Below are 12,500 nucleotides of genomic sequence, written 5' to 3'. Positions count from 1 at the left end.
TGGGACATGTTTCCTGCCTCTAACGTGTCCAACCCCTTAATAATCTTATACGTTTCGATAACATCCCCTCTCATCCTTCTAAATTCCAGTGTATACACAAGCCTAGTCGCTCCAAGCCTTTCAACATACGACAGTCCCGCCATCCCGGGGAATTAACCTGTTGAACCTACGCTGCACGCCCTCAATAGCAAGAAGTGTATGAAAATAACTGCAGATGCTGGTACAAATCGAAGGTATTTATTCACAAAAGGAAATGCAGAGTAACTCAGCGGGTCTGGGGCGCATCTCAGGAGAGAAGGAATGGGTGACGTTTCGGGTCGAGACCCTTCTTCAGACTCAATAGCAAGAATATCTCTTCCTCAAATTAGGAGACCAAAACTGCACACAGTACTCCAGGTGCGGTCTCACTAGGGCCCTGTACAACTGCACACAGTACTCCAGGTGCGGTCTCACTAGGGCCCTGTACAACTGCACAAAGTACTCCAGGTGCGGTCTCACTAGGGCCCTGTACAACTGCAGAAGGACCTCTTTGCTCCTATACTCAACTCCTCTTGTTATGAAGACCAACATCCCATTGGCTTTCTTCACTGCCTGCTGTACCTGCATGCTTTCCTTTCAGTGACTGATGCACTGGGACACCGAGATCTCTCGTTGTACGTCCCCTTTACCTAACTTGACTTGTACGATGGTTCTCGTGAACGTCCTCAGGACCCTCTCCAGAGCCAGCAGATACAAGGAAATGGCTGACCAGAGCAGTCAGTCGGCGCAGGAAGTGGGGAGATCTTTGTGGGAGGTTTAGAATCAGCAGATTCACGATCGGCAGGAAGAGCGAAACTAAAAAGAAGGAAGCTGTGGATCTTTAGGACGAGGGGAAATGTCTCTCAGGGTCAGAGAACAGCCGTGAAGACAGTTCAGTTCATCGTCTCGCGTACCGAGGCTAACAGCGAACAGCTACCGTTGCGCGCTAACCAGTCAGCGGAGGAGACAACACGTGACAAAGGCGATTGGGGCGGGTCACGGCGGCGCGGCAGGTAGAGTTGCTGCCTTACAGCGAAATGCAGCGCCGGAGACCCGGGTTCCATCCCGACTACGGGCGCCGTCTGTACGGAGTTTGTACGTTCTCCCCGTGACCTGCGTGGGTTTAGACAACAGACAATAGACAATAGGTGCAGGAGGGAGGCCGGGAAATCGAGGACCAGAGGACATGGGTTTAAGGAGAGGGAAGGGGGGGGGAATTTATTTAATAGGAACCCGAGGGGCAATGTTTAGGGATATGTTTCAGATACTTTAAGATGTTTAGTACGGGTGTCAGAGGTTATGGGGAGAAGGCAGGAGAATGGGGTTGGGAGGGAGAGATAGATCAGCCGTGATTTGAATGGCGGATTGGACTTGATGGGCCGAAATGGCCTAATTCTACTCCTATCCCTTAAGACCTTAAGAAATATTTGGACAGGTACATGGACAGGACAGGTTGGGACTAGTGTAGATGGGGCATGTTGGTTTATGTTGGCATGTGGCAAGATGGGGCATGTTGGTCGGTGTGGGCAGGGTGGGGGCTAGTGTAGATGCGGGCATGTTGGTCGGTGTGGGCAGGTGGGACTAGTGTAGATGGGACATGTTGGTCCGGTGTGGGCAGGTGGGACTAGTGTAGATGGGGCATGTTGGCCGGTCGTGGGCAGGTGGGGACTAGTGTAGATGGGGCATGTTGGTCGGTGTGGTCAGGTGGGAGGTGGGACTAGTGTAGATGGGGCATGTTGGCCGGTGTGGGCAGGTGGGACTAGTGTAGATGGGGCATTGTTGGCCGGGTGTGGGCAGGTGGGACTAGTGTAGATGGGGCATGTTGGTCGGTGTTGGGCAGGTGGGACTAGTGTAGATGGGGACATGTTTGGTCGGTGTGGGCAAAGGTGGGACTAGTGTAGATGGGGCATGTTGGTCGGTAGTGGGGGGAAACATAGAAACATAGAAAATAGGTGCAGGAGGAGGCCATTCGGCCCTTCGAGCCTGTACGCACCGCCATTCATTGTGATCATGGCTGATCGTCCACAATCAGTAACCCAGTGCCTGCCTTCTCCCCATATCCCTTGATTCCACTAGCCCCTGGAGCTCTATCTAACTCTCTCTTAAATCCATCCAGTGAATCGGCCCTCCACTGCCCTCTGTGGCAGAGAATCCCACACATTCACAACTCTCTGGGTGAAAGGTTCCTTCTCACCTCAGTTTTTAAACGGCCTCCCCTTTATTCTTAGACTGTGGTGTGGCATCTGGTTCTGGACTCGGCCAACATTGGGAACATTTTTTCCTGTATCTAGCAACATTTTTCCAGCATCTAGTATCGGCAAGCTGGGCCGAAGGGCCTGTTTCCACGCTGTGTCACTCTTGTGACTCTAAGCTTCAAATTCCCAGGAGTCAATATCACTGGGAACTTCTCCGGAACTAGTCACATGAATTGGGTTGGGACCCAACCTGAAATGTTGCCTGAGCAGGTTCTCCTGAGGCTCGCTGAAGTTACTCCAGCACCTTGAGTCATTTTGTTAATGTTTTGATCATAGTTCATGTTGTTGGGGTAAGCACTAGGTCATTCTGTGCTTATTTGACCACCTGGAATATCATTCAGAAGTTCTAGGAGCAGAATGAGGCCATTCGGCCCCATCGAGTCCACTCCGCCATTCGATCACGGCCCGATCTATCTCTCCCTCCTAACCCCATTCTCCTGCCTCCCCCCCCACAACCCCTGACACCCGCACTGATCACGAATCGATCTGTCTCAGCCTCAACAAATACCCACTGACTTGTGGCCTCCACAGCCGTCCTGTGGCAAATAATCCCACAAAAGCATGTGTGTGCATTGTGTGTGTGCGCGTGCACGTGTGTTTGTGTGTGTGTGTGTGATTCTGTGTGTGATTCTGTGTGTGTGTGTGTGATTCTGTGTGTGTGGTGTGTGGTGGGGTGTGGTGTGTGGTGATGTGTGTGTGTGGGGGGTGTGTGTGTGTGTGTGTGTGTGTGGGGGTGTGTGTGTGGGGTGTGTGGGGGTGTGTGTGTGTGTGTGGGGGGGGTGTGTGTGTGTGTGTGTGTGGTGTGTGTGTGTGGGTGTGTGTGTGTGTGTGTGTGTGTGTGGGTGTGTGGGGTGTGTGTGTGTGTGTGTGTGTGTGTGGGGTGTGTGTGTGTGTGGGGTGTGTGTGTGTGGGTGTGTGTGGGTGTGTGTGTGTGGTGTGTGTGGGGGTGTGTGTGTGTGTAAGGGAGTGTGTGTGTGTGTGTGGGTGTGTGTGGGGTGTGTGTTGTGTGTGTGTGTGTGTGTGTGTGTGTGTGTGGGGTGTGTGTGTGTGGGGTGTGTGTGTGTGTGTGCGTGTGTGCTTACAGTTTAGTTTTATTGGCTCATGTTCCACAGAAACATAGAAACACAAAAACACAGAAACACAGAAACATAGAAACATAGAAACACAGAAACACAGAAAATAGGTGCAGGAGGAGGCCATTCGGCCCTTCGAGCCTCTACGCACCGCCATTCATTGTAATCACGGCTGATCGTCCACAATCAGTAACCCAGTGCCTGCATTCTCCCCATATCCCTTGATTCCACTAGCCCCTAGAGCTCTATCTAACTCTCTCTTAAATCCATCCAAGTGATTTGTCCTCACTGCCCTCTGTGGCAGAGAATCCCCACACATTCACAACTCTCTGGGTGTAAAAGTTCCTTCTCGCCTCAGTTTTAAACGGCCTCCCCTTTATTTCTTAGACTGTGTGGCCCCTGGTTCTGGACTCCGACCCCCCCCCCCCCCCCCCCCCTCAACACCGAGATGTTAACCCCACTCATTCCTGGGATCAATAGACAATAGGTGCAGGAGGAGGCCATTCGGCCCTTCAGGCCAGCACCAACCATTCAATGTGATCATGGCTGATCATTCTCAATCAGTACCCCGTTCCTGCCTTCTCCCCATACCCCCTGACTCCGCTATCCTTAAGAGCTCTATCCAGCTCTCTCTTGAATGCATTCAGAGAATTGGCCTCCACTGCCTTCTGAGGCAGAGAATTCCACAGATTCACAACTCTCTGACTGGAAAAGTTTTTCCTCATCTCAGTTCTAAATGGTCTACCCCTTATTCTTAAACTGTGTGGCCACTGGTTCTGGACTCCCCCAACATTGATTGGGATGTGTGGCCACTGGTTCTGGACTCCCCCAACATTGATTGGGAACATGTTTCCTGCCTCTAACGTGTCCAACCCCTTAATAATCTTATACGTTTCGATAACATCCCCTCTCATCCTTCTAAATTCCAGTGTATACAAGCCTAGTCGCTCCAGCCTTTCAACATACGACAGTCCCGCCATCCCGGGGATTAACCTAGTAAACCTACGCTGCACGCCCTCAATAGCAAGAAGTGTATGAAAATAACTGCAGATGCTGGTACAAATCGAAGGTATTTATTCACAAAATGCTGGAGTAACTCAGCGGGTCAGGCAGCATCTCAGGAGAGAAGGAATGGGTGACGTTTCGGGTCGAGACCCTTCTTCAGACTCAATAGCAAGAATATTCTTCCTCAAATGTGGAGACCAAAACTGCACACAGTACTCCAGGTGCGGTCTCACTAGGGCCCTGTACAACTGCAGAAGGACCTCTTTGCTCCTATACTCAACTCCTCTTGTTATGAAGACCAACATCCCATTGGCTTTCTTCACTGCCTGCTGTACCTGCATGCTTCCTTTCAGTGACTGATGCACTGGGACACCCAGATCTCGTTGTACGTCCCCTTTACCTAACTTGACTTGTAGGATGGTTCTCGTGAACGTCCTCAGGACCCTCTCCAGAGCCAGCAGATACAAGGAAATGGCTGACCAGGCAGTCAGTCGGCGCAGGAAGTGGGGAGATCTTTGTGGGAGGTTTAGAATCAGCAGATTCACGATCGGCAGGAGAGCGAAACTAAAAAGAAGGAAGCTGTGGATCTTTAGGACGAGGGGAAATGTCTCTCAGGGTCAGAGAACAGCCGTGAAGACAGTTCAGTTCATCGTCTCGCGTACCGAGGTACAGCGAACAGCTACCGTTGCGCGCTAACCAGTCAGCGGAGAGACAACACGTGACAAAGGCGATTGGGGCGGTCACGGTGGCGCGGCGGTAGAGTTGCTGCCTTACAGCGAATGCAGCGCCGGAGACCCGGGTTCCATCCCGACTACGGGCGCCGTCTGTACGGAGTTTGTACGTTCTCCCCGTGACCTGCGTGGGTTTAGACAACAGACAATAGACAATAGGTGCAGGAGGAGGCCGGGAATCGAGGACCAGAGGACATGGGTTTAAGGAGAGGGAGGGGGGGAATTTATTTAATAGGAACCCGAGGGGCAATGTTTAGGGATATGTTTAAGATACTTTAAGATGTTTAGTACGGGTGTCAGAGGTTATGGGGAGAAGGCAGGAGAATGGGGTTGGGAGGGAGAGATAGATCAGCCGTGATTGAATGGCGGATTGGACTTGATGGGCCGAATGGCCTAATTCTACTCCTATCCCTTATGACCTTAAGAAATATTTGGACCGGTACATGGACAGGACAGGTTGGGACTAGTGTAGATGGGGCATGTTGGTTTATGTTGGCATGTTGGCAAGATGGGGCATGTTGGTCGGTGTGGGCAGGTGGGGCTAGTGTAGATGGGGCATGTTGGTCGGTGTGGGCAGGTGGGACTAGTGTAGATGGGGCATGTTGGCCAGTGTGGGCAGGTGGGACTAGTGTAGATGGGGCATGTTGGCCGGTGTGGGCAGGTGGGACTAGTGTAGATGGGGCATGTTGGTCGGTGTGGGCAGGTGGGACTAGTGTAGATGGGGCATGTTGGTCGGTGTGGGCAGGTGGGACTAGTGTAGATGGGGCATGTTGGTCGGTGTGGGCAGGTGGGACTAGTGTAGATGGGGCATGTTGGCCAGTGTGGGCAGGCGGGACTAGTGTAGATGGGGCATGTTGGCCGATGTGGGCAGGTGGGACTAGTGTAGATGGGGCATGTTGGTCGGTGTGGGCAGGTGGGACTAGTGTAGATGGGGCATGTTGGTCGGTGTGGGCAAAGGTGGGACTAGTGTAGATGGGGCATGTTGGTCGGTGTAGGCAAACATAGAAACATAGAAAATAGGTGCAGGAGGAGGCCATTTGGCCCTTCGAGCCTGTACGCACCGCCATTCATTGTGATCATGGCTGATAGTCCACAATCAGTAACCCGTGCCTGCCTTCTCCCCATATCCCTTGATTCCACTAGCCCCTAGAGCTCTATCTAACTCTCTCTTAAATCCATCCAGTGAATCGGCCTCCACTGCCCTCTGTGGCAGAGAACTCCACACATTCACAACTCTCTGGGTGAAAAAGTTTATTCTCACCTCAGTTTTAAACGCCCTCCCCTTTATTCTTAGACTGTGTGGCCCCTGGTTCTGGACTCGGCCAACATTGGGAACATTTTTCCTGCATCTAGCAACATTTTTCCAGCATCTAGTATCGGCAAGTTGGGCCGAAGGGCCTGTTTCCGCGCGGTGACACTCTGTGACTCTAAGCTCCAAATTCCCAGGAGTCAATATCACTGGGAACTTCTCCGGAACTAGTCACATGGAATTGGGTTGGGACCCAACCTGAAATGTTGCCTGAGCAGGTTCTCCTGAGGCTCGCTGAGTTACTCCAGCACCTTGAGTCATTTTGTTAATGTTTTGATCATAGTTCATGTTGTTGGGGTAGCACTAGGTCATTCGGTGCTTATTTGACCACCTGGAATATCATTCAGAAGTTCTAGGAGCAGAATGAGGCCATTCGGCCCATCGAGTCCACTCCGCCATTCGATCACGGCCGATCTATCTCTCCCTCCTAACCCCATTCTCCTGCCTCCCCCCCACAACCCCTGACACCCGCACTGATCACGAATCGATCTGTCTCAGCCTCAACAAATACCCTCTGACTTGTGGCCTCCACAGCCGTCTGTGGCAAATAATCCCACAAAGCATGTGTGTGCATTGTGTGTGTGCGCGTGCACGTTTGTTTGTGTGTGTGTGTGTGGGATGTGTGTGTGTGGGGTGTGTGTGTGTGTGTGTGTGTGGGGTGTGTGTGTGTGTGTGTGTGTGTGTGTGTGTGTGTGGGGGGGGTGTGTGTGTGTGGGATGTGTGTGTGTGGGGTGTGTGGGGTGTGTGTGTGTGTGTGTGTGGGATGTGTGTGTGTGGGGTGTGTGGGGTGTGTGTGTGTGTGTGGGGTGTGTGTGTGTGTGTGTGTGTGTGTGTGTGTGGGGGGGGGTGTGTGTGTGTGTGGTGTGTGGGGTGTGTGTGTGTGTGTGTGTGTGTGGGGTGTGTGTGTGGGGTGTGTGTGTGTGTGTGTGTGTGGTGTGTGTGTGTGGGGTGTGTGTGTGTGGGGTGTGTGTGTGTGGGGTGTGTGTGTGTGGGGTGTGTGTGTGTGGGGTGTGTGTGTGTGGGGTGTGTGTGTGTGTGTGCGTGTGTGCTTACAGTTTAGTTTATTGGCTCATGTTCCACAGAAACATAGAAACACAAAAACACAGAAACACAGAAACATAGAAACATAGAAACACAGAAACACAGAAAATAGGTGCAGGAGGAGGCCATTCGGCCCTTCGAGCCTCTACGCACCGCCATTCATTGTAATCACGGCTGATCGTCCACAATCAGTAACCCGTGCCTGCCTTCTCCCCATATCCCTTGATTCCACTCGCCCCTAGAGCTCTATCTAACTCTCTCTTAAATCCATCCAGTGATTTGTCCTCCACTGCCCTCTGTGGCAGAGAATCCCACACATTCACAACTCTCTGGGTGAAAAAGTTCCTTCTCGCCTCAGTTTTAAACGGCCTCCCCTTTATTCTTAGACTGTGTGGCCCCTGGTTCTGGACTCCGACCCCCCCCCCCCCTCAACACCGAGATGTTAACCCACTCATTCCTGGGATCAATAGACAATAGGTGCAGGAGGAGGCCATTCGGCCCTTCAGGCCAGCACCACCATTCAATGTGATCATGGCTGATCATTCTCAATCAGTACCCCGTTCCTGCCTTCTCCCCATACCCCCTGACTCCGCTATCCTTAAGAGCTCTATCCAGCTCTCTCTTGAATGCATTCAGAGAATTGGCCTCCACTGCCTTCTGAGGCAGAGAATTCCACAGATTCACAACTCTCTGACTGGAAAAGTTTTTCCTCATCTCAGTTCTAAATGGTCTACCCCTTATTCTTAAACTGTGTGGCCACTGGTTCTGGACTCCCCCAACATTGATTGGGAACATGTTTCCTGCCTCTAACGTGTCCAACCCCTTAATAATCTTATACGTTTCGATAACATCCCCTCTCATCCTTCTAAATTCCAGTGTATACAAGCCTGGTCGCTCCAGCCTTTCAACATACGACAGTCCCGCCATCCCGGGGATTAACCTAGTAAACCTACGCTGCACGCCCTCAATAGCAAGAAGTGTATGAAAATAACTGCAGATGCTGGTACAAATCGAAGGTATTTATTCACAAAATGCTGGAGTAACTCAGCGGGTCAGGCAGCATCTCAGGAGAGAAGGAATGGGTGACGTTTCGGGTCGAGACCCTTCTTCAGACGCAATAGCAAGAATATTCTTCCTCAAATGTGGAGACCAAAACTGCACACAGTACTCCAGGTGCGGTCTCACTAGGGCCCTGTACAACTGCAGAAGGACCTCTTTGCTCCTATACTCAACTCCTCTTGTTATGAAGACCAACATCCCATTGGCTTTCTTCGCTGCCTGCTGTACCTGCATGCTTCCTTTCAGTGACTGATGCACTAGGACACCGAGATCTCGTTGTACGTCCCCTTTACCTAACTTGACTTGTAGGATGGTTCTCGTGAACGTCCTCAGGACCCTCTCCAGAGCCAGCAGATACAAGGAAATGGCTGACCAGGCAGTCAGTCGGCGCAGGAAGTGGGGAGATCTTTGTGGGAGGTTTAGAATCAGCAGATTCACGATCGGCAGGAGAGCGAAACTAAAAAGAAGGAAGCTGTGGATCTTTAGGACGAGGGGAAATGTCTCTCAGGGTCAGAGAACAGCCGTGAAGACAGTTCAGTTCATCGTCTCGCGTACCGAGGTACAGCGAACAGCTATCGTTGCGCGCTAACCAGTCAGCGGAGAGACAACACGTGACAAAGACAATTGAGGCGGTCACGGTGGCGCAGCGGTAGAGTTGCTGCCTTACAGCGAATGCAGCGCCGGAGACCCGGGTTCCATCTCGACCACGGGCGCCGTCTGTACGGAGTTTGTACGTTCTCCCCGTGACCTGCGTGGGTTTAGACAACAGACAATAGACAATAGGTGCAGGAGGAGGCCGGGAATCGAGGACCAGAGGACATGGGTTTAAGGAGAGGGAGGGGGGGAATTTATTTAATAGGAACCCGAGGGGCAATGTTTAGGGATATGTTTAAGATACTTTAAGATGTTTAGTACGGGTGTCAGAGGTTATGGGGAGAAGGCAGGAGAATGGGGTTGGGAGGGAGAGATAGATCAGCCATGATTGAATGGCGGAGTGGACTTGATGGGCCGAATGGCCTAATTCTACTCCTATCCCTTATGACCTTAAGAAATATTTGGACAGGTACATGGACAGGACAGGTTGGGACTAGTGTAGATGGGGCATGTTGGCCGGTGTGGGCAGGTGGGACTAGTGTAGATGGGGCATGTTGGTCGGTGTGGTCAGGTGGGACTAGTGTAGATGGGGTATGTTGGCCAGTGTGGGCAGGTGGGACTAGTGTAGATGGGGCATGTTGGTCGGTGTGGGCAGGTGGGACTAGTGTAGATGGGGCATGTTGGTCGGTGTGGGCAAAGGTGGGACTAGTGTAGATGGGGCATGTTGGTCGGTGTGGGCAAAGGTGGGACTAGTGTAGATGGGGCATGTTGGTCGGTGTGGGCAAACATAGAAACATAGAAAATAGGTGCAGGGAGAGGCCATTTGGCCCTTCGAGCCTGTACACACCGCCATTCATTGTGATCATGGCTGATCGTCCACAATCAGTAACCCGTGCCTGCCTTCTCCCCATATCCCTTGATTCCACTAGCCCCTAGAGCTCTATCTAACTCTCTCTTAAATCCATCCAGTGAATCGGCCTCCACTGCCCTCTGTGGCAGAGAACTCCACACATTCACAACTCTCTGGGTGAAAAAGTTTATTCTCACCTCAGTTTTAAACACCCTCCCCTTTATTCTTAGACTGTGTGGCCCCTGGTTCTGGACTCGGCCAACATTGGGAACATTTTTCCTGCATCTAGCAACATTTTTCCAGCATCTAGTATCGGCAAGCTGGGCCGAAGGGCCTGTTTCCGTGCTGTGTCACTCTGTGACTCTAAGCTTCAAATTCCCAGGAGTCAATATCACTGGGAACTTCTCCGGAACTAGTCACATGGAATTGGGTTGGGACCCAACCTGAAATGTTGCCTGAGCAGGTTCTCCTGAGGCTCGCTGAGTTACTCCAGCACCTTGAGTCATTTTGTTAATGTTTTGATCATAGTTCATGTTGTTGGGGTAGCACTAGGTCATTCGGTGCTTATTTGACCACCTGGAATATCATTCAGAAGTTCTAGGAGCAGAATGAGGCCATTCGGCCCATCGAGTCCACTCCGCCATTCGATCACGGCCGATCTATCTCTCCCTCCTAACCCCATTCTCCTGCCTCCCCCCCACAACCCCTGACACCCGCACTGATCACGAATCGATCTGTCTCAGCCTCAACAAATACCCACTGACTTGTGGCCTCCACAGCCGTCTGTGGCAAATAATCCCACAACTACAGATGTGCCATACAAAGCATGTGTGTGCATTGTGTGTGTGCGCGTGCACGTGTGTTTGTGTGTGTGTGTGTGATTCTGTGTGTGATTCTGTGTGTGTGTGTGTGATTCTGTGTGTGTGTGTGTGTGTGTGGGGTGTGTGTGTGTGTGTGGGGTGTGTGTGTGTGTGCGTGTGTGCGTGTGTGCGTGTGTGTGGGGTGTGTGTGTGTGTGTGGGGTGTGTGTGTGTGGGGTGTGTGTGTGTGTGTGTGGGGTGTGTGTGTGTGTGGGGTGTGTGTGTGTGTGTGTGTGGGGTGTGTGTGGGGGGTGTGTGTGTGTGTGTGGGGGGGGTGTGTGTGTGTGTGTGTGTGTGTGTGGGGTGTGTGTGTGTGTGGGGGGTGTGTGTGTGTGTGTGTGTGGGGGGTGTGTGTGTGTGTGAGTCAATAGACAATAGGTGCAGGAGGAGGCCATTCGGCCCTTCGAGCCTGTACGCACCGCCATTCAATGTGATCATGGCTGATCATTCTCAATCAGTACCCCGTTCCTGCCTTCTCCCCATACCCCCTGACTCCGCTGTCCTTTAGAGCTCTATCTAGCTCTCTCATGAATGCAGTCCCGTGCTGACTGGGTGTGCCGCTTGTGTTCACCGGCTGATTAATGGAACAGAAACTCCCTGTGTTTCGGCACGTAGTCAAGAGCTCTCTGCTGTAAAAGGACACTGCCCTTGTGAACTGGCAGGTGGGGAGGGGACAGGGGGAATCTCTGGAAAGTACAGTACACCAAAGCTCCTGGCAGTGTAAACAAGTTCCGCTCTCGTTAACCCTTCCAACCTCGGCACAGAGCCACACAGAGCAGAAGCATGGCCCTTCGGCCCAACCGAGCCAGCAGCTCAATCACGGACTGATCTCACCCCCTCCCCCCCACCACCTCCGGTCACTCCCTCTTCTCCCCCTCTCCCCCCCCCTCCCGTCCACTCCATTTCATCGGGACGCACCACAGCTCGGTTTGGGAACAGCTCAACATGCCCCAGACCGTCACACACGCACCTCGTGGTGTACCTCGACTTTCAGAAAGCCTTTGACAAGGTCCCACATAGGAGATTAGTGGGCAAAATTAGAGCACATGGTATTGGGGGTAGGGTACTGACATGGATAGAAAGTTGGTTGGCAGACAGAAAGCAAAGAGTGGGGATAAATGGGTCCCTTTCAGAATGGCAGGCAGTAACTAGTGGGGTACCGCAAGGCTCGGTGCTGGGACCGCAGCTATTTACAATATACATCAATGACTTGGATGAAGGGATTAAAAGTACCATTAGCAAATTTGCCGATGATACAAAGCTGGGTGGCCGTGTGAACTGTGAGGAAGATGCTATGAGGTTGCAGGGTGACTTGGACAGGTTGTGTGAGTGGGCGGATGCATGGCAGATGCAGTTTAATGTGGATAAGTGTGAGGTTATCCACTTTGCTGGTAAGAATAGGAAGGCAGATTATTATTTGAATGGTGTCAAGATAGGAAAAGGGGACGTACAACGAGATCTGGGTGTCCTAGTGCATCAGTCACTGAAAGGAAGCATGCAGGTACAGCAGGCAGTGAAGAAAACCAATGGAGTGTTGGCCTTCATAACAAGAGGAGTTGAGTATAGGAGCAAAGAGGTCCTTCTGCAGTTGTACAGGGCCCTGGTGAGACCGCACCTGGAGTATTGTGTGCAGTTTTGGTCTCCAAATTTGAGGAAGGATATTCTTGCTATTGAGGGCGTGCAGCATAGGTTTACTAGGTTAATTC

General features: G+C 51.9%; 1 long non-coding RNA gene across 1 annotated transcript in view; it reads left to right on the top strand.

Moving 5' to 3' along the window:
* The first annotated feature begins 121 nt into the window (after positions 1-121).
* LOC144612410 (uncharacterized) overlaps positions 122-12,500 on the top strand; it is a 13,659-nt gene continuing 1,280 nt past the window's right edge. The window contains exons 1-3 of the long non-coding RNA XR_013549665.1: positions 122-233; positions 4,276-4,415; positions 8,309-8,448. This is a non-coding gene — a long non-coding RNA (uncharacterized LOC144612410). The remainder of the gene's footprint in view (positions 234-4,275; positions 4,416-8,308; positions 8,449-12,500) is intronic.

Source organism: Rhinoraja longicauda, chromosome 44, assembly GCF_053455715.1.
Source record: "Rhinoraja longicauda isolate Sanriku21f chromosome 44, sRhiLon1.1, whole genome shotgun sequence".
NCBI lineage: Eukaryota > Metazoa > Chordata > Chondrichthyes > Rajiformes > Arhynchobatidae > Rhinoraja > Rhinoraja longicauda.
The sequence above is the reverse complement of the archived record's forward strand: the minus strand, read 5'-3'. Positions and strand labels throughout refer to the sequence as shown.